Source organism: Nyctibius grandis, chromosome 17, assembly GCF_013368605.1.
Source record: "Nyctibius grandis isolate bNycGra1 chromosome 17, bNycGra1.pri, whole genome shotgun sequence".
Taxonomy (NCBI): Eukaryota; Metazoa; Chordata; class Aves; order Nyctibiiformes; family Nyctibiidae; genus Nyctibius; species Nyctibius grandis.
The window spans coordinates 3,209,981-3,228,610 of record NC_090674.1 but is presented as its reverse complement, the minus strand read 5'-3'; the positions used below and the strand labels follow the sequence as shown (position 1 = coordinate 3,228,610).

The 18,630-nt window shown below is 37.9% G+C and overlaps 2 protein-coding genes across 11 annotated transcripts in view; one reads left to right on the top strand and one right to left on the bottom strand.

Annotated features, from left to right (window-relative positions):
- Positions 1-10,727, bottom strand: part of DHRS3 (dehydrogenase/reductase 3) — a 161,964-nt gene extending 151,237 nt beyond the window's left edge. For 5 of the 7 annotated variants that reach the window (XM_068415235.1, XM_068415236.1, XM_068415238.1 and 2 more), the window contains exons 1-3: positions 10,603-10,727; positions 8,313-8,373; positions 5,910-6,004 (exon numbers count right to left, since the gene is read on the bottom strand). The gene's annotated coding sequence lies outside the window, so the exon portion shown is untranslated. Of the gene's footprint in view, positions 1-2,530; positions 2,655-5,909; positions 6,005-8,312; positions 8,374-10,602 lie in introns of all 7 variants that reach the window. The other 2 variants (XM_068415239.1, XM_068415240.1) reach the window with 2 other exon arrangements.
- Positions 10,728-10,831: 104 nt separating this feature from the next.
- Positions 10,832-18,630, top strand: part of PRDM2 (PR/SET domain 2) — a 69,858-nt gene continuing 62,059 nt past the window's right edge. For all 4 annotated transcript variants that reach the window (XM_068414315.1, XM_068414313.1, XM_068414314.1 and 1 more), the window contains exon 1: positions 10,832-10,916. The gene's annotated coding sequence lies outside the window, so the exon portion shown is untranslated. The remainder of the gene's footprint in view (positions 10,917-18,630) is intronic.

The window sequence follows — 18,630 nt, the reverse complement described above, 5'->3', positions numbered from 1 at the left end:
GAAATACAATTCACACACACCTTAATACACTTTCCATTTCCTGTGACTCAGTTCAGTTGAAGACATTTGTCTTGGCTAGAAAGTTTAACTTTTCACACTAGCATCCTTTGCCCCTATACTTTTAGGTTACAGCACTTAAAGGGGGCCAGATTACTTCAGGTGTTTTGTTTCCAAGTGTCCATACATCCCATTGTTTTTTTGAAGAGAATTATGACCAAGTTTCATGCATGACTGTTCTATTTGCTTGTGTGACTTGTATGAATTAACTAAAAATACATGTAAACTCATGAAAGCAGGAAGATTACAGCTTTTTCTTTCTGTGGCAATCTAAACCAACATTAATTTCTGTTACTCTAGATTTAACAATTTGTTGTCTGTACTGGAAATTACCCCATAAGATGCACTTGATATCTAACCAAATATATGCCATATGGAATTATGAATTATTCAACCATTGTAGGGAATAGCACAGATGTCACCAGTTTCTTCCGCACCAGCTCAGTTGCTGCTAACTTGCAAATACCACAAAATGAGAAAAACATTCTTATGTCAGTTCTGAATATTGGTTCAGCCAGAAGTAGCAAGACCCCATTTGAAAAATGGATAGCATTAGAGCAGACAACCTTCTTGGGCACTTCGGTGTTTTCCTGGATCAGGTACAGAACACGAGTTGAACAGCCTGCATTCTGTTCAAGCAAACTGTGTTTCCTCCTACTCCAGAATCTCTCACTAAAAGCCATTTTAACTTCACATACCAACGACCTAAGTTCTCTGGTCTTAACTGTGCCTTTATATCTGCCCTCTAGTTTAAGGAAAGTTTTATTAGTCTTGGGTGAAATCAACCCCTAACCAAATGGCCTATGCTCCACTGAAATATTATTGGGAGGCTTCCAGCACTGAAGACTCGGTATTAAATACGGTGCTGTACTAAATCTGAACCTGCAAAAATGTGAAGACATTAATTTCCTTCTGATTATCAGCTGGAGTACAGGATACCCAGTATACAGCTAAAGAAAGCGAGGGCTCTGAAGAATAGAAGACCTCCATTATTCTGTCATCATGAAGAAACAACTGCTGCTCCAATCATACATTTAAGATTCTGATGATTTGTACCACCTTACTGCCTAGAAATCTCAAGTGTAGAACATGCCATTCAGCTTCAAGCAAACCTCAAGAAACAAAGGCTTCTTCATGAAAAGCTTTGTCATATTTGTTATGTGTTTATATGCTACTGAAGAATTCTTAATTTAATTCCCTTTTGTAAATTCATGATACTAACATTCTAGAAATATACACTAAAAATCCATGTGGAGGACTGCAAACTACTGCAGTGTTCCATGACTGAGCTTTCATTGACTTGCATTATCTAGCTTCCCATTACTAGTTCAGGACTTCAAAGGTAGGTTGAACACAAGCTACATGGTTTTTGGTACAATTTATGTGGAAGATGGGATCTTTTCTGCTTTGCAAAGAGCCAAACAGCACATTGTCCTAGGGCAAATACTTCTGTAAGCTGGAATGAATGATCAGTATACATGCTCGCAGAATCAAGGCCCAAGGTCAGGAGACTTCCTATGCATGAGAACACATCAGGAAACAACAGCTCCATACTTTCACCAGCTGGCCAGGTTTGACTTTTATTCACAGGGAACAACATTCAATATATCAACACTTGCTTTTAACTTAAAGTCGTTACTCTGATCACATTCATTCCTTTATAGTTAGTAACAGTAATGTTCCCTTTTGCAGCTTGGCTTTGAGTCATGAATGTGGCTCTCCCTAACAGACAAGCAGGCACCAGGCTTCCTGTGAGAATGCCAGATGTCACTAAAAAATATCATAAGCATAGTTGTCCCCTTGTATTTGTGCCTGTGAGGAAGATACACAGCAGTAGTATACTATGAAAGCAATGACTTGATGCATCAATGTTTATAATACTGGTAGGCATCAGTACAGCAAATCTTACAAGAGTTCATCTAAGTCGTGTTTCCACTAAGAACAGAAAATGTCAGAAGAACAAATTCAATAAAACTAGCAATAATTAAATATGAACCAGAAGAATTATGGAGATCTCAAGTTACTCCTATAAATTTAAAAAGTGTTCGTCTACAGTCAAATACCAATTAAAACATGCAGCAATTGCTTTTAGATGTAATTACTCACTGTTTTAAGAGCACCTGAAGTATGCTATTGCAAGTATCTATTTCATTAAAAAGTAAGTACAACCTGCACATTAACACTTTTTGTGAAGTTCACACTCAAAAGCACTGAATTATCATTCCCATGAGGACAGCAAGTACTACCTCCAGTTCAGGAGAACTGATACAGATTAAATGACTTGCCAAGGATTATAACCACAAGTAAGGGAAAAGCCACCAACCCAGGAATCTTTAAACATTAGTTCTGTCACAGTTTCATATTCATTCACACAAAGTGATGTTCCATTATGTTTTATGATAACATGATCCTTAACATTCTTTACTACAAGATGGTGACAAAGGACATGGTGGGGAAAAAAAAGGCAACTTACTGAATCTACGAAGAACCCTCAGGTCAGAAGTATGCTCTGGTTGTTTTTGATGAAAAACCATTCCATCTAAAACCAATTTCTCCTCCACCATCTGAAGTTTTGTAGTGTAGATGCTACTGAAGCACTGCAATTTAAAGCTTAAGTCATAACTGGCCTACACCATGCCTGAAGACACTGTTGCAGCTATTTATACTCATCTATTTAACTAGATAAAGTATCAGATTAACCATACCCATCCTTTTCCAGACAGCTTTTTTAACTGAAGTATTAATCACACTGAAATTCTCAGCATCTAGTTTTGTTAGCAGACTACTGATGGATACAGAAGGTAATAGTGGATCTGTAACTTGACACTAGGTGCCATAATGAGAAGTTTGAATTAGTGCTTTGTACTTTTTTTCACAGCTGCAGCATGGAGGTATTTATGTATAAATAAAGCCATCATCACACTAGCCATGTGTCTTTGTCCAGGCCTTGTGGATTTAGGCATCAGCCCAAACCCACAGCTCCCCCTGCTCTGCAACAAACAGTTGGACTGCAACACAAAGATCCCCATTCAATCATGTAGCTTGTTATGCTCTTCCAGGCTGGAGAAGTCAGATTTTCAGACTCTGGTAAATGCTAAATTGGCAAGTGTCTTAGCAGGCAAGGAGTGCTGCGCATTCCATGCATTTTCAAGGTTGTGTTCCAGAAAGCAGTTGGGCAAGGATGTGTGATTTTGAGAGTTCAAAACCAAAACCAAACAGTGCCATCCACAAAAAAAGTGGAAAATGGAAGGAGTAGTGAAAGTAGAAAACTGAAAAAAACTATCTTCATTAAAAATTAATTTTTATTCACATTTCCAGATTGAGCTAAAATGAAACAATGGACTTGCCCACCTGTGGGACTATTTCAGATGTTAAGCCACATCACTGTTCAGATAAACTTGCATCAATGGGAAAGAATTTTTAAAAATGTTTTGTTTTGACAGATTAGAAGTCTCAAAAAAATTTGTCCAAGGTCAGGCATAGAGGGGATCTAGGTCATCAATCTGATCTTTTCCTGGTCTACACTTCAGGTTATCACAGAATCATAGTTCTAAAGCATTCTCTGGGATCTCACAGCACAAATACAAGGATAAAGAACCACTTCTTCCATCCTGGACTGCTCTTGCAGAATTAGGGAGAGAAGGAAGAAATGTTTTAATAAGGATTTAGGTTCATCCACTTCTAGTTAATGATTTAACTCAGTTGCTGGCCAGTATTGCCTTTAAGTTGTTACCACATGGCAGTCTTATTGTAGGAAAAATGAGTTAAGGGGCTTATGTAGTACAGAGAAGCCATTTTCTTAAAACATCAGTAGCTTCCTGTTCTGCATAGGAGAAAGAAGACAGAGGGGTTCTCTGAAGACTAGGACATGTTCTTTCTACCATTTTTCCCCTCAAAAACCAGAGGGACCTTCTATTTTTACCCAGGTTATTGGAATTGTTGCTGCATTGCATCAGTATCACTCTTAATTTGTTCCCTTCCCTATTGGAACATCAGGTTGCAATTACTTTCTGCTACTCTGGAAGGACTAAACATTTTCTAACAAGGCAATTTTAAATATACTGATGTTTGTCTTAGGAAATTAGTACTGTATGTCTCATCTGAGCTGGGAAGCAACTCCATTTCCTGCTTTTATCAACCATGTCATCCTCAAATAACACATTCTTTTGGAGTCCTGTGCATAGTCTGCTTCATGACATTTTTGATTCATACTGATCAGGAAACAGGGAAGGAATTAGGAGGTTCAGCAGGTGTACTCAAGGGAAAAGAGATGGGAATGTCCGCTCTTCCTCATTTCCTACCTACCACTTTGCAAAAAAACACAGGAGTTGAATAAGCAGTAATAACTGAGCATAGCATACACACACTAGCTTCCTTCTTGAAGGAATGTCCTCTCCTGTGCACTTAGCACTGATGCAATTTGCTGAGAAATAAGGGACAGCCATTTGAGGAACTGTTAGTGTTTTCCTGCCTACACCCATACAAACTGTTTATACAAAAAGAACTAAGAAAAGTTCACTTCTCAACTTAGACAGTTTTAGAAATCGGTACTACAAGAGATTTTGACCCCAAAACTAGCCCTTAAAGGTAAGTTGTATAGTAAAAATACAGCTTAGATTTTTAACACGCAGCCTTTGCTTTACTAGTAAAGTAGTGAAAGAATTTACATATAGTATAAGTTGCTCCATAAAGTTACTTTTGTGATCCAGAGCTGGACTTAGCCTGAGGAAACTACTCCTGGCACTAAGATCTGTCTCTTTGTAAGAGACAAAATATTAATGACATTATGAAAACATCCATTGCTATTAACCACAACTTACAGGGAGGCAAACCCTGACATCTGTTCATTTAAACCTAGAAGTGCTGAACTTAAGAAATGTTTAACTCAATTACAAAGTTAGTCCTTGAAAACAGGCTTCCTAATGGATTTTTCAAGCTCATTTTGTCATGATTAATAATTAGCTTACTTCTACAATAAGCATGCTTGATTGACCAAGTGGAAAGTAATAGAGGTATCTGAGAAGGTAAAACATGCTTGCATTTCATGCAGAAAACTGAGCAAGAACAACAAGATTTAAGATTTCATACACATGACAAGAAGCAATGTATAAAGAAATACACAAGCAGATTACTAAAATGAAAGACTACTCACTGCAGGCTAATAATGCAGTTGCACCATGACTGCACACTCAGTAAATTGTATCCTAGCACCAGCTAGTGGTAAGAATTACTGAAGGCATTTTTACAAGAGAACTGAACATGTTTGTAATAGAAAAGCTTCAAAATTACATATTGCCTCCTAGTCTGATTTTATTTTTAAAATGCTTCCAATAAAACCAAAGTCACCTATTGGTTTCACAGAATATGCCTACACCATCTATACAGCACCTCAAGTGTTTTTAATTGATCCAGTTGCTAGAAGTTAGAAGAAGCAGTAGTACAGACAACAACCAGATGCTTTCTCCATACTCAGTGCTATTTCATCCTCAGAGCCAGCTTGTTACTACAGAAGTAGTAGCTAGCCAAAACAAGAGGTAAACGCTATTCTTACCATGCTTTCCCTTCCACAGGGTATTGCCAACATCTTCCCTCAACATAAGCAATTAATTCAGCTAAGAAACCCATGGTCATCCAGTTTCTGGACACAACCTTGTAGTGTTTGAATCAGTTTACAGACAGTCCTAAAACACCTACTCAAGTTTACAATGGATATGATCCAATGTCAGTTGGTAAATTTAAGTTGACCTAAATTTAAGTGTACCTTATCTTTATCTCTGTGTCACTGTTGGTGTAATTGACACAGATGAATTTTAACCAGTTACTAGCTATCACCTGACTACTACATAACTTACCTGACAGACTAAAGACCTCAGCAGCCATCAAGTTCTGGAAAGGGCAACATTCAAGTGAAGCATGTCTGTTCAGTCTTGGACAGAAGTCATCTGTTCTGTAGAACAGAGAAAATAAAGTCTTAGGTCCCACAGCCTGTGATCAAGAGACAGTGAACTGACTCCACTGACTTGACACAATTATCCTGCCCCATCAGATATCCTGGCTACCTTTTTGCTAAAGTCAGTCATAAGGGAATTGTGGGAAGGCCACTTGGAACATGCATATGGAAGCCAAATACTTAAGACTAACTAGGTATGACCATATCATAAACTCCATAAAGCAGTCCTGAAAAGGAACCTCTCCACAGGCAAAGAAGCACTTGTTGGCCAGCAGATGAGGAACTTATGTACAGTAAACAGGCAAGCAACAAACTCAGAGAAGAATGACAAGTAAACCATGAGACATTTGAGAGTAGTGTAAAACTCCACTGATAAGCTTGGATACTGCTTTAAGTTGTGAAAAACCTGCTACTGGTGCAAAGATGACTCAGGCTGTAGAAAGCAGAAATAAAAATAAGGACTGTGAAGGACCTTGAGGCTAAGTTAGAAAGGATCACCTAAACCAGAAGGCAGTGAAAGAAGCAAAAATACTTAAGTGCTTGAGTCCTAAGAGTATAATCCTCCAGGATATTTCAAGCACAAGTTACCTAAATATCTCAGTAGTTCAGCCAATTCTTTGTTTTATCTGTGAAAAATGCTCCTTTAGAAAAAACTGGTAATATTAAATTCAGAGCTATTAAGTAACTGGTAACCCTAGCAGTCCAGCTCTATCAGTCCTTTCCAGAGACATTTTTAGTTTAAGCCATAACATGCAGCACATTGTCTCTTATGTTTATAAGGACAAACTAGAATAGCATAGAAAATTTTGATAATAGAGACCTTGTTCCAATTAACAAGAAAAGAATTGGCCATATCAGTATCACTTGACTCTAGCTAGTTTCAAGGCTACTTCAGACCCTCTGATGAGAAAAATCTTTTCTAAAAATATTTTTTCCTGCCATGGCTCACTAAGACTTCTACACGCAAGAAGTTCCCTGTCTCTAACCACATAAGAGTCACCTTTTCAGTCACCCTGAATATATTCAGCTAGACATCCAGATTTACAAAAAAGTTTTTGCTAGTATTTGTCTCTACTGTGTGCTGATATTATGTGCCTGGGTGTGCTTAAGCATACCCAGGTAACCTGAAAGGCTAACTCATGATTTTAGAGAGTACAATAGCAGCAATATTGATATTTTCAGAAGACAAAAAATGTAAGTGTTCAGAACTTTAACCAATTAAAGCTTTGTAGACTTCTCTGACCACCAGAAAGTGTAAATTTAAGTGCAAGTCCAATGGAACACCACCAGGTGGTATATACTATCAGTGTAAATGCAGGGAAAATAAAGATGACTTGTACCCACATAGCCATATCTACCTAAATTTCAAGCACAAATAAGTGACTACACAACATAATCAACCAAAGCAAAAACTTCCAGGCAAAGAAAATTGAGAAGTCTACCTGGCAATAAACAGGGGCAAGAAAGGAACAAAGACCAGCAGAGACTATGCCAAAACTAGACAGCTTGTTCCTGCTCAGTATGATTGAATGATGGGTTCTGGAAAAACAGTATTAACAGTCACAGATGTGCCTTGGGGTCTTGGGGGATGTTTCAAACTAAAAATCACAAATATCAAGCCTAGAAGAGACTGTGTACCCATTTGTATAAGAATAGAAATAAATAGGATACAGGTACAACAATATATTTACTACCCAATAGCTCACACAGTTGAGCAAATGGCTTAGGAATACCTACAGGAAGACCAGGACTACCCAAAGCTTATTCTGATAATAATGTTGCAACTGTTAGTTAACAAAATTACCAATAAACTGACAACACCAGACAAGTTCTTTCCACTTTTTGCAGTCAGACAGGTAATGTGTTTATGACAGCTACATTTCATACAGATATTGAAAGAATATTACTGTTTTCTACTCTGAGAATTTTGACTGAAAAAATGAATTAACACTTCTCTAAAACACCTACAAGTGTGAGTTCCTTAGTTTATAGATAAAATAAATCTAAAAGCCTATCTTGTCTTAGAGTCATTAGCAAACTCTCCAACATTTTGATTCTTTATTTTTACTTACTCTCTCATAAGTCATAGTTGAAGTTTTATTAACAGACTAAAAAAATACAAATTTTATTAATATAGTTTGTCTTAGCATTCAAAATTCTATTAGTATTTATAACATAAACCTTTCAAGAAGCTATGAACTTTATTAAGAACTTTTTTGAAAGTATTAGTTTGTGATATCATAAAACTATAACTTCATATTAGTAGTAATTACATACACAAAAGCAAACAGTTAGAATGAGCTACCTGAGAAAAGACTGTCTCTACTTAGTTCAGAGCTCCAGCTTTTCAAGAGCCCCTTCTTCTCCTACAATATAATAGAGTACAACAAAAAATAGTGAATTGAATAAGAAGTAAAAGTGTTAAAAGCAACACAGAGTTAGGTAGCATTCATAAGCAATTATACAGCTATGAATTGTTTCATATTGGTTTAGCACTATATTTCCACATAATAAGAAATATAATTATATTCTTGAGGAAGTAGGAAAAATTTAATGTTTAAAAACCATCCAATAAAAAGCTATTTAAAAATAAGCATTTAATACTAAAATATACCATAAAAAGATTCAATTAAGGTAAAAAAAATCATCTCACTATGCAACATTCCTACTCTATCACTATAAAAATACCTAACAAAATCTGTAAGAAAATAAAAAATACAGGAAAAGAAAGACAACCAGCCTCAAGGGAAAAGAAATTCACCTTCTCACTCTAGACCTCAACCTAAAATTACTGTAGCCTTCCACCATGACTTTTAAAGGGACATCCTCCAATCAGTAGCAGGGGGAGCCTTCAAATTAAGCCTCTAAAGAGCCAGTACAATTTTGACCAAGAAGGAATAAAGAAGTGGTATTAGTGCTTGATCAAAGCGTTTACTCCTTTCAGCCTTAAATAAGTGAGTAAACATTCATGCTATAGTAATGAAGCTATAAAAACAGAACAAAATGAATAAGCTCAAAGGAAATGTTAAAAAAAATCAGTGTTTTATAGTTAGTGCTATAAGTTTTTGGTTAGCTTGTTGATACCTATCCTGCCTCACTTACAATCTCAATCACAATACCGCTAAGATACAGGGTAAAAAAGTTAAAGTAGTAAGAAGGTAATAGGCTAATTTATTTTTTAAAAGGGGTGTGTTTTGAGCTCTTTTGGAAACTTTTCCCAGAGCTGTAAATATGTTATCTAGAAAAAAGTTATAATTTGTATTATTTGTGATGCTTCTGAGAAACCTTATACTTAATCTTGAAAGCAGAAAGGTTTGTATTCTAGCTGATATGCTTTGTATCTTGTTCTATGTTTTTCTTTTTTCTGTTATAGGTATAAGGCTCTAACATGTCAAATAGAAGCCTTGGTTTTTCTTAAAATAACCCCAAAATTTACACAGGTGTAATGAGTCTAGCTTATTAAATGTTAATACAGCTAAACTAGAATTAAATTAATTTAGCCAAATAAGTTAAAGTAGTTAAACCATGTTTATATGAGGATTTGTTGCTACTAAAATTACAGGTTTCAAAACTGATTCTGGTATACCTAAGCACCATTTTAAAATATAAATATAACCTGAGTATTCCAGGTGGGAAGATCACTGTGTTCTACTATTTTTCAGTCTGCTGTTGCTTGGCAAAGTTAAGCATTACCAGAGAGGCATTCAAATTCTCTGGCTTCAGAGTGTGCCTTTTTCTTACGCTTGAAAGGTTACCTTTGTAGCTATGTTTGTTGGAAATACGGTGGATTGTTTTAAAAAGGTTCAGTTTGACAAAGGTGGGTAGCCAGGTGATTTGCTTGGCTACTTGCTAAGGAAACCTTCTGGCTTCATGGAATGGGACTCCTGTATCCTGGTACTATATGAGTACTTTGTGTGTCCAGGCTTATGGACAGTTTCAATATTCCTCCTTGATGTACATGCACAATTAATGTCAAAACAAAATAATCAAAGAAATGTAAAAAAATCTGAACTTTAAACCTCTAACTGGATTAATGACTCTCATATCCTATGGGTTTAAGTCAAGGGGGGATTTCCTCTGGAAAAATGGCAAATTCTTAACATTTCCATGTAAAAAGTAGTCCTATCCCAGGAGGGTTACATCTCTTTGACAGTATTATGAATACAAAATTCAAGTGGGAGGTAAAATTATTTTGCTGTTCTAATAAAGAAAGGGAGACACTGTTACACCCTGCAATACAAATACGAACATCTCCCAGTAGGTGACTACGGGTTTGTTATTTTTTTTCTCTCAGGTACTTGGTTAGAAATCCCAGTGAGAAAAAAATTGATTTACAGGGGACAGCATAATATAGTGCAGCAAAAGTGGGTCTCAGCCTGTCAGGCTGCGAGCCCAGAGAAACCGCTCGCGCCTCCTCAGGGGGTGAGGCGCTTTCCATCCGTCACCTCCAGTTATTCAAATAATTTCCCCTCAGCCACTGATTTTTATTTTTCGTTTTCAGTCAGAGGTGAGAAAACCACCTCCCTTGGGGAGCTGGATTACTATGAAAAGAAGAAAAACAGACAAAAAAAAAAAAAGAAATAGGGAAAGAAAACCTGCTCTTCTCCACAGCTCATTGTCTGGGATGAGGGTGGTGGCTGGAGGCCGCAGTGCGGAGGCCGGCTCCGGCAGGTGGGATGAGCCGAGGCGGTCTCGGGGAGATACCGGGGGTGAAAGGGGTGCGGGGGGGCGGGGGGCGGCCGCGGGGCAGCCCCGCTCCGGAGGGGGTCCCGCGGCGGGGGGACCTGCCCGCTGGCCTCCCCCCAACGTCACTTCCGAGGCTGGAGACAAAATGGCGCCCGGATGGTGCCGCAGCTGAGGCCGCTCCGCGCCGCTCCGAGCCGGGCCGCAGGCGGCGGCAGCGGCGCAGGTGAGAGGGAGGCGGCGGGGTCCGCCGCGCTGCCCGCGGGCGCCGCCGCGCCGGAGGGCGGGACGGGCCGTGAGGGCGGTGGGCAGAGCCAGCGGCGCCGGGGCCGGGGGCGCGGCTGGGAGGGGGGACGGCGGCGGCCCGGCCCGCGGAGGAGCCTCCTTCGGGGAGGTGGAGCCGCCCCGGGAGGGGCCCGGAGGGAGGTGGCAGCCGTGGCCGCAGGGTGGGCGTGTGGGCAGCGGCTGCAGGTGCGAGGGGTGAATGTGGGACTTGTGCCCTGCGGGAGCTGGAGGCGAGAGAGCCTCTTGGAGAGAGGGAGTGAAAGGCAAGGGTGAGGGCGGAGGATGGCGGCACAGGCCGTTTGGAAGAAGGTGCTCCATCCCCTGGGCTGCTGCTGCAGGTTTTCTTCTTGAAAACGCTGCCTCGGGGGTGTCAGCTGGCGAGGCAGAGCTCTGTAACTGCTGCCAGCCTGGCATTGCGAGACAACTGTCGTCTTCCAGATAGTTCGTAATACCCACTCTTCAGAAGTTTTGGCAATTCACACGCCTTAAAGTTCACTGCAGATCAAGTAGATGCCAAGCTGGGTGAGAAGGGGCTTGGAGAAATTATTTTCAGAATTGGTTTCCTCACTCAAAATGTCCTTCCTAGGACACGTCACATAAATCAGAGGTTTCTTCAGGATGGTGCAGTGGTACCGTGGGGAAGAACATTTGGGGTGAGAGAGAAAATTTGTGTGTAAGATGTTTAGGGCAGATCAAGCCTGGTATCTTCAAGTACGTTTTAGATTTGAAACCAGAGCAACGTGTGGAGCATTGCTGCCAACCGTCTCATGAGCAGGTAGCTGAAGTCTTCAGTAAAGTTTCTAGGGGTTTCAAATTCATATGAAGCTGCAAAATTTCAATTCTGAGCTAGCAAAGAAAACTTTAAATTGTTTTCAACTGTTGAAGAAGGAAGGGAAGGTGATGCTGTTGTACCTGCTATCTGATCGGTCAGTGGCAAAAGAAATATTTTTCTTATTTTACGTTTGAGTAATCAATGGACAGCTCTTGAAAACAGGACTGCTTGTATTTCCGATGCCACCCCAGTTTGCTGTTCCCAGCCTATGCTCTTGACTTTGGGTATGTTAATTTGGATGCAAAATCTTCCAGTTTATTCACGCATATTAAGTAGATTAGGAGAACTGGAGATGTACAGCAGTGTGGTATGTAATTATTGTGTTGTTGGCTTTTGACACTTGCCACATCTTAATAAAAATGATGTTCATGTTAAGAATTCAGGTATGCTTTCCTTGGTATAGACAGAGAGGCCTCCAGCTCTTCCAACTGTTCAAACACATGATGGTGAATCAGTAGCATTGGCACTCTTCAGATGGGGAATTGCACCATTGATAGATGGGGGGGAGTGACTTTTAAGAAACAAAAGAGCTGTTGGACTGGTAGAGAAAGCAACCAGAACCATGCAGTAGTACCTGTTGGTTTCCAAACATACAGCTCCCAAGATTTGCTAGGGCAGAAGGGTCTCAACAGCCTGTCTGCCCATGGCATAGACTGTAAAAATGAGGCCAAATTTCACTCAGTGAAACCCTAGTTACATTAAATAAAAGGGAAGTTATCACTTTGGATAATATATCTTAGATGGAAATGCCATGATGAGTATGGTGCTTGGAGATTCTTGAACTGATGCCTGTTTAGTGTAGGTATGGGGATCTGAAGAACAGCCTTCCAGAGTAGCATGGGAGAAGGGGGAAGGATGTGTAAGTACTTATGTACATTTATATAACCCTTCCTTATTTTTCTATGTGCATAGTTGCTTGAAAATGGAAGGGAAGTAAAGCAGAAAGTCAAAGCAAACTACTATTTTTCTGTAAAAACTAAAATGACTCTTGAAGTCCACCCTCCAGTGCAGTGCTGTCCCCATTTCGGTGTTTTACGTAAAAGCCTTGATCCTTAGGGGTAAATAAGTAATAGTATATAAAACAGAGATCTGGATTTTGTTGCTTGCTGGGTGGCTGTCTGTTGAAAACAGAAGTTCAGAGAGGTTTAGAGATGACCGGTGTGGTAATGTATTTCTGTATCATTGGTATGCAGTTTATTTGCAGCGTGCCTGCAAGACCTTCAAATGAGGATCTCAACCAGAAAAATAATTAAAAAAAATAATCTATGGCTTATAGCAGTAGCACAGTACCTTGGTCATCAGGAGTCATTTGCTTACTGGTGGGGACTGGAGACTGCTACTTGTATGTTTTTTATCAGGGACTTACAAACAGCTGGAGTTCATAAACTCCCGTGTGTTGAATGTCTGCATCGACATACCTTTTTGATGTACTTAAATATATTTGCTGTTGAATTTGTTAGCACGTGACAGGGCAGGTGTGATCCTGATACTTAATGTCTCTCCCCCTCAAAGAAATAATTCTTTTTTACCAGTGTGGTTTTTCTCTGATTGTATTCTTAGCTGAAAAATATTTCTTCTCTGCCTCTGTATAAAACTGCCTGTAGACAAAAGTCGGAGGCTGAGTCCTGTATTGTAAAAATAAATGACTGAAACTTCTTCACATAGTGGTAAATCAGCAATGTACTTGTCTGAGAAAATTTTCATTTGAATGTAGTGTCTTTGCAAGTAGAATTAAACGTGTACTTTTGTCTGAAGATTGGAATGGTATTTCTGTGTAGTTGCAGTTAGAGACTTGTTATTTTCTGTTGACTTCTCTTGACTAGTTCCTGTTTAATCAATAAACTCGGGTTTTATTTTTGTGTTGGTGATTTCTTGGCTTATTTTCTTGGTTATCTGAATAAACCTTTCTAAGGTATAACAGTTTATTTGGTTACGTGGCAGTAAGCAAAGCCTTTTTTCTTAATGGACAATAGGTAATAGATTTTAGTGTTCAGAAAATCATTGTTTCCCCGTTTTTTTTCCATTCTTATTCTGGCAGTCTTGAGTAACTGAAAATATCTTTGCAATTAAGTGCCCATAGATAGTGCTTCTTGTTTCTATCAAAAACATATATTAATCGTTCAGAGTGAACATTAACTTAATTTTTTTTTGCAAGCTTTATTTGACCTAACACATTGAAAATTTGCAGATTAGAGTATTTCAGTATTGGAAAAATGTAAATATCCAGATGTTAAAATAAATTTAATAAAAAATGATGTGCTGCAACTAAAAACTAAAACAAAGAAAAAGAGCCCGGCAGTGTCCCAGTCTGAAGCCCTGGTCGTTAGGAAAGCAGACAGTTGAGACTCTCAAGTTTTGTTCCTGGTGCTGTAAGGAACATGTTTTTACTGGAGCAGTGATGTAATGCATGTCCCGTTTGCAGCTTCCAAAATAGGATTGATACTTTTATGCCTGGTTTTTCTTGTCTCTGAATTGGAAGCAACATTCTCTTTCAAAGTGCTTTTTGAGTCTGGGATTTTTTTAAAAAAACCTCACATACAGAAATGATAAATATGGCTTATAAAATCAGAAGATAGGCTATTTAGTAAAACCTAGGAGTGCTAACTAGACGTACCATGTGATTTAGTTTGAAAAAGATGATCTGTAGTGTTGGTTTTGTATAAAATTACTTGCTCTTCTTTGCAAACTTTATTTGCAGTAAGTTATATTTTTTTGTAAGGGAATATTTAAAATTCTTAAGCATAGAGTTCAGAAATAAGGTAAAAATATTTTTTGCTTCAAGCGTTTTGTTTTAGAGTGACCACAGTGTTTTCTTAGGTACGAATGCCTTGTATATTCTTAACTAAATAAATATAATTTGTTGCCTAACAATGAGCCTTTCTAAATACACTTTTCTGAAACTCTTAAGATTATATGATGCAGTAGATCTTCTTTATCTTGTGTTTATTTCCCAGAGGCTTTAATGTCTTGAGAAAGTGCATAGTATTTTTGTACTCATGAGATACAGTAGTAGGTAGTAGTTTGAAATAAATATGACTTGGCAATGTTTTCTGGAAATTAATTTAAAAAAAATCAGGTTACTGTACTGGTGAGCGTGCTCCAGTTTTGGCATAGAACCTTTATTTATCTTTTCTTAGGGACTTCATTGAATCTTCAAAGTTTACTGTGGTAGATGTTATTAACAGTATTCAGGTCTTTGACTGGTAGATGCAGGTGTATGTTGCTGTTGAGTCTGCAGGAAAGGTTGAATCGAAATATTTGTAACCTCTATTTGATGGAGCTGCTGATGTGACTTTTTCAAAGTACTAACACAGTTGTTGACTGTTGCTAACTTTACAACTGATTTAATACGGTCATCATCACTTCTTTAAACTTACCGTATCACAATTCCCCTGATGACAAATCAGAGCGGGATCATTTTCTTTGGGGCTTTCCTGGAAAATCTTGCATTGGACTTGACTGTGTGGGTAGCTAAAAAGTCATTAGCGTATGAAGTGAAAGCTTGTTTCTGCTTGCAGTGACGAGTAAATACGCTGTTGGTAGCCATTGATCATACAAGGAATTAATATTTGTGCAGCAGTTACAGAATTTGTTTCGCGTTTTCTTGTTTTTGTTGAACTTTATGTACTAGAAGTTAAAACCCCAATTTAATGTTACGGATAGTTTGTCTTCTGTTCTTATGTCATGTTTCATTTTGGTAGAAAGAAAACTAGTGACTGTACATAAATCAGTATATAGTCTTAATTTTATTTTTTTTCCAGCGCAATTCATCTTGCTTTCCACATAGTTGAGTTCATTGTTAACAAAATAGGTAACATGGAGGAAGGAAAATATATGGAAATATTTTCAGGCATTTTTTCAGTTAGAGAGCTCATACATGTAACGTGTCAGAACTGCAGGTATAAAGTTTTAAGATGAAGTGTGTGTTTTAAATTAATAGCTTTATAAGTACTTGTTGAAGCTTTTGGTTTACTGTAGCTTAATTTCTCATCTAATTGTATTTTATGGTCAACTGGTTCCTCTGGTAACTTGTAGCTGGAAGAGTATAGAGTAGCACAGTCTGTTAAGAATCTACTTGAACAGTGTTACGTGGACATTTCAATACATCGGTATGTTAAGATTTGTCATCTTGTCCTAGGAAATACCCTTGAGAGGTTTGGATATAACCAGTTCTATAAAAGCTGAGTAAAGCATTTGTAAAAATTTGTAAAAAATACCAGGCTTATTTTTTGTTTTGAAAATTCTTTGACAACAGTATTAATTCTAAGCAGTCTTGAATTAGTATATGAAATACGAGAAAAATGTATTTTTACTGCTCAAATGAAACAAGGCTAAAAAAAAAGGGCTTCTTACTGCTTTTCAAATTTTTGACTAATTTACTTAACTCGGGTAAGAAAGCTCAGCTTAGAGGAAATTTTCAGCTTGACAGGACTTTCCTTTAGCATTGACCTCTTCAGCCCATCACTTAATTGATATTTACTTGCTGTCTCTCAGATTCTTTACATTTAGTGGCTGAGTAGTGATGGTGTTGAATGTTTGCTTCTGTAAGACAGCGCTTTAAATCCTTATTGTCTTTCCATATTTAGAGTTCGGGATTAAATGCCTTCCTCATTTATTCAGTATTGAAAATCACGTATGTACTTCAGATCACGGTCATTTACCGCAGTGTAACATATGTGCACTTCTTATAGGAGGTTTTCTACATAATTTTCCAGAACCGTGATGGAAAATGGTTGTGTGAACAGTTAAGTCCTCGTCATGGAAGGACTGATAATCTTGAGTGAGAGGGAGGAGAAAAGGTAGAAATAGGCAGCTGGAGACAATAACCACTTAAACTCATATGCTACAGCCATAGTAGCTGTGCTCTAAAATCATGTCAATAAAAGGTTCTTGCTTTTGTTGTCTTTACATGAGCAATGTTTTTTTTGTTTTGTAACTAAGTATAGGAAAACAAGACATTTGCTACTAAAAATAAATTGTTTTTCACAGTAGGAAATATTTTGATGCCTCTCTTGCTATCCAAAATATTTCATTTATAAATTGGCATTGTGTGGGTATTGTCCCAATGAACAATGAAGAAAGGAGCACTGGATTTTTCACTGTTATTCAGGCCTCATCTCAAGTACAGAAGTTTATACTGACTCCAACTTTTGCTTTTTCTTTAATCCCCATTTCCATGTGCTAAGGCGACTTTCAGCAGATGACAGTCAGCCTATGGATCAAATCTCAGAAACCGTTTGCCTAAAGCATTTGCGTAAAAATGTCTGAAGTAGAAATCATTTTTATCAGGAGGGAAAATGAGTTAAGATATCAAGGCTGAGGGAAGTAAAGGGTATATGGGAGATGTGTGAGAAACAACTGTCTGCTAACGCATGGGAAACTTGGAGCTAAAGGGACGTTATTGTCATGGCAAGATTTAACGATTTCAGGAGTGATTGTAACAAGTAATGAAACCTGGGGAGCATTCCCTACTTGTTTGGGAGTTTCTTGGTGTTGGCTATGTCCTCTGTCAGTGTTAGAGAGAATTTAAAGAGAATCAAATGCTTGGGATGTATCGTTCCTAGGAATTGATTTGTATTTGACAGATGTACTGAAATAAGTCAGAAAGTTGTAATAGTGCCTTCCACAAGGAATGCTTTTCTTCAGATTTAAAAGCTGTGCAGGTGGAGCTGCTTATCCCCTCACTGGTCTTTGCTGGCAAACTGTAAATCCCACAGAATCACTTGGAAAACTGGAACTGAAATACAGATGTTTCAGCAGTTTGTCTAAATGCTAACGTAGTATGGAAATATCAGAACAAAATGAGTTAATGCTAGAAGAGCTGTGTACAATAGAAATATTATTTTCAAGGAGGTTTTTCCTTTTCTTATGAATTTCTTAAGCAATGCAACATTTGTACAAAGCTTGGCAGTATTTTCACTGTTGTTACGCAGCATTAAGAATTCTTACAGTGCAAAGATGTGAGGGATTGTATGAAATTTATTTGAACTATGTTTTGCTTGAATGTATTTGAAATTAAATATCAGTATTTGTACAAAGTACTTAGTAAAAATCAGTTAATCATTGTTATAATAAGGAAACTAAAGACAGGAAAGAAATAGCACTACTTGAATAAAGTGCTTTAAGTGATTAGGTACCAGTTAACCTCCAAAAAGGGTGGTGATCATTTATTAGAAATTCTATATGACACCGTGAAGGATAGTGTTTCCAGTGTAACTTGCAATAATGCTGTTTTGATATGTATTTTTTTAAAAAAAGCAAGGAAGTGAGTTGATGTAGTAGACTCTTAGATATGACGTTGTCCTGATTAGTTTTGTTTCAAGTCATGAGTTTCCAAATTTGAAGCCTGCTTGAACTAGGAATTTTTGTTGGAAACCTTTTGAAATCTCAGGTTTCTGTTAAACAAGAATGCCAAATGCGTTAGTGTCGTAAAATACCTTAATAAAAGGCTCAATTTTAAGAAAGAATTTCCTGTTTCTAATATGGGAGAGTGGAGAGTCAAATGCATGCATTTAGTTAATTGGAAAACCACTTAAGGTCTTTCGTAATGCTTTGATATTAAATTCTAAAGAGATCTGACTATTAAAGTTCTTAAAAGTACTCTATTGTGAACAAGCTGACTTGTGTTTGAAAACAAACGAAACAAGCCTACTTGAGCACATTTCTGTTGCATCATCATTTAAAACTGGGAGAAAGATTAATGATATTTATCTGTCTTGAGATTGTTCATATACATTTGAGCTCTAATAACAAAACTATAGCTTGGAGCATATGTTTTAATGAAGCAACATGCTCCGTTGTGACAAATGCTCTAGGACGAGAA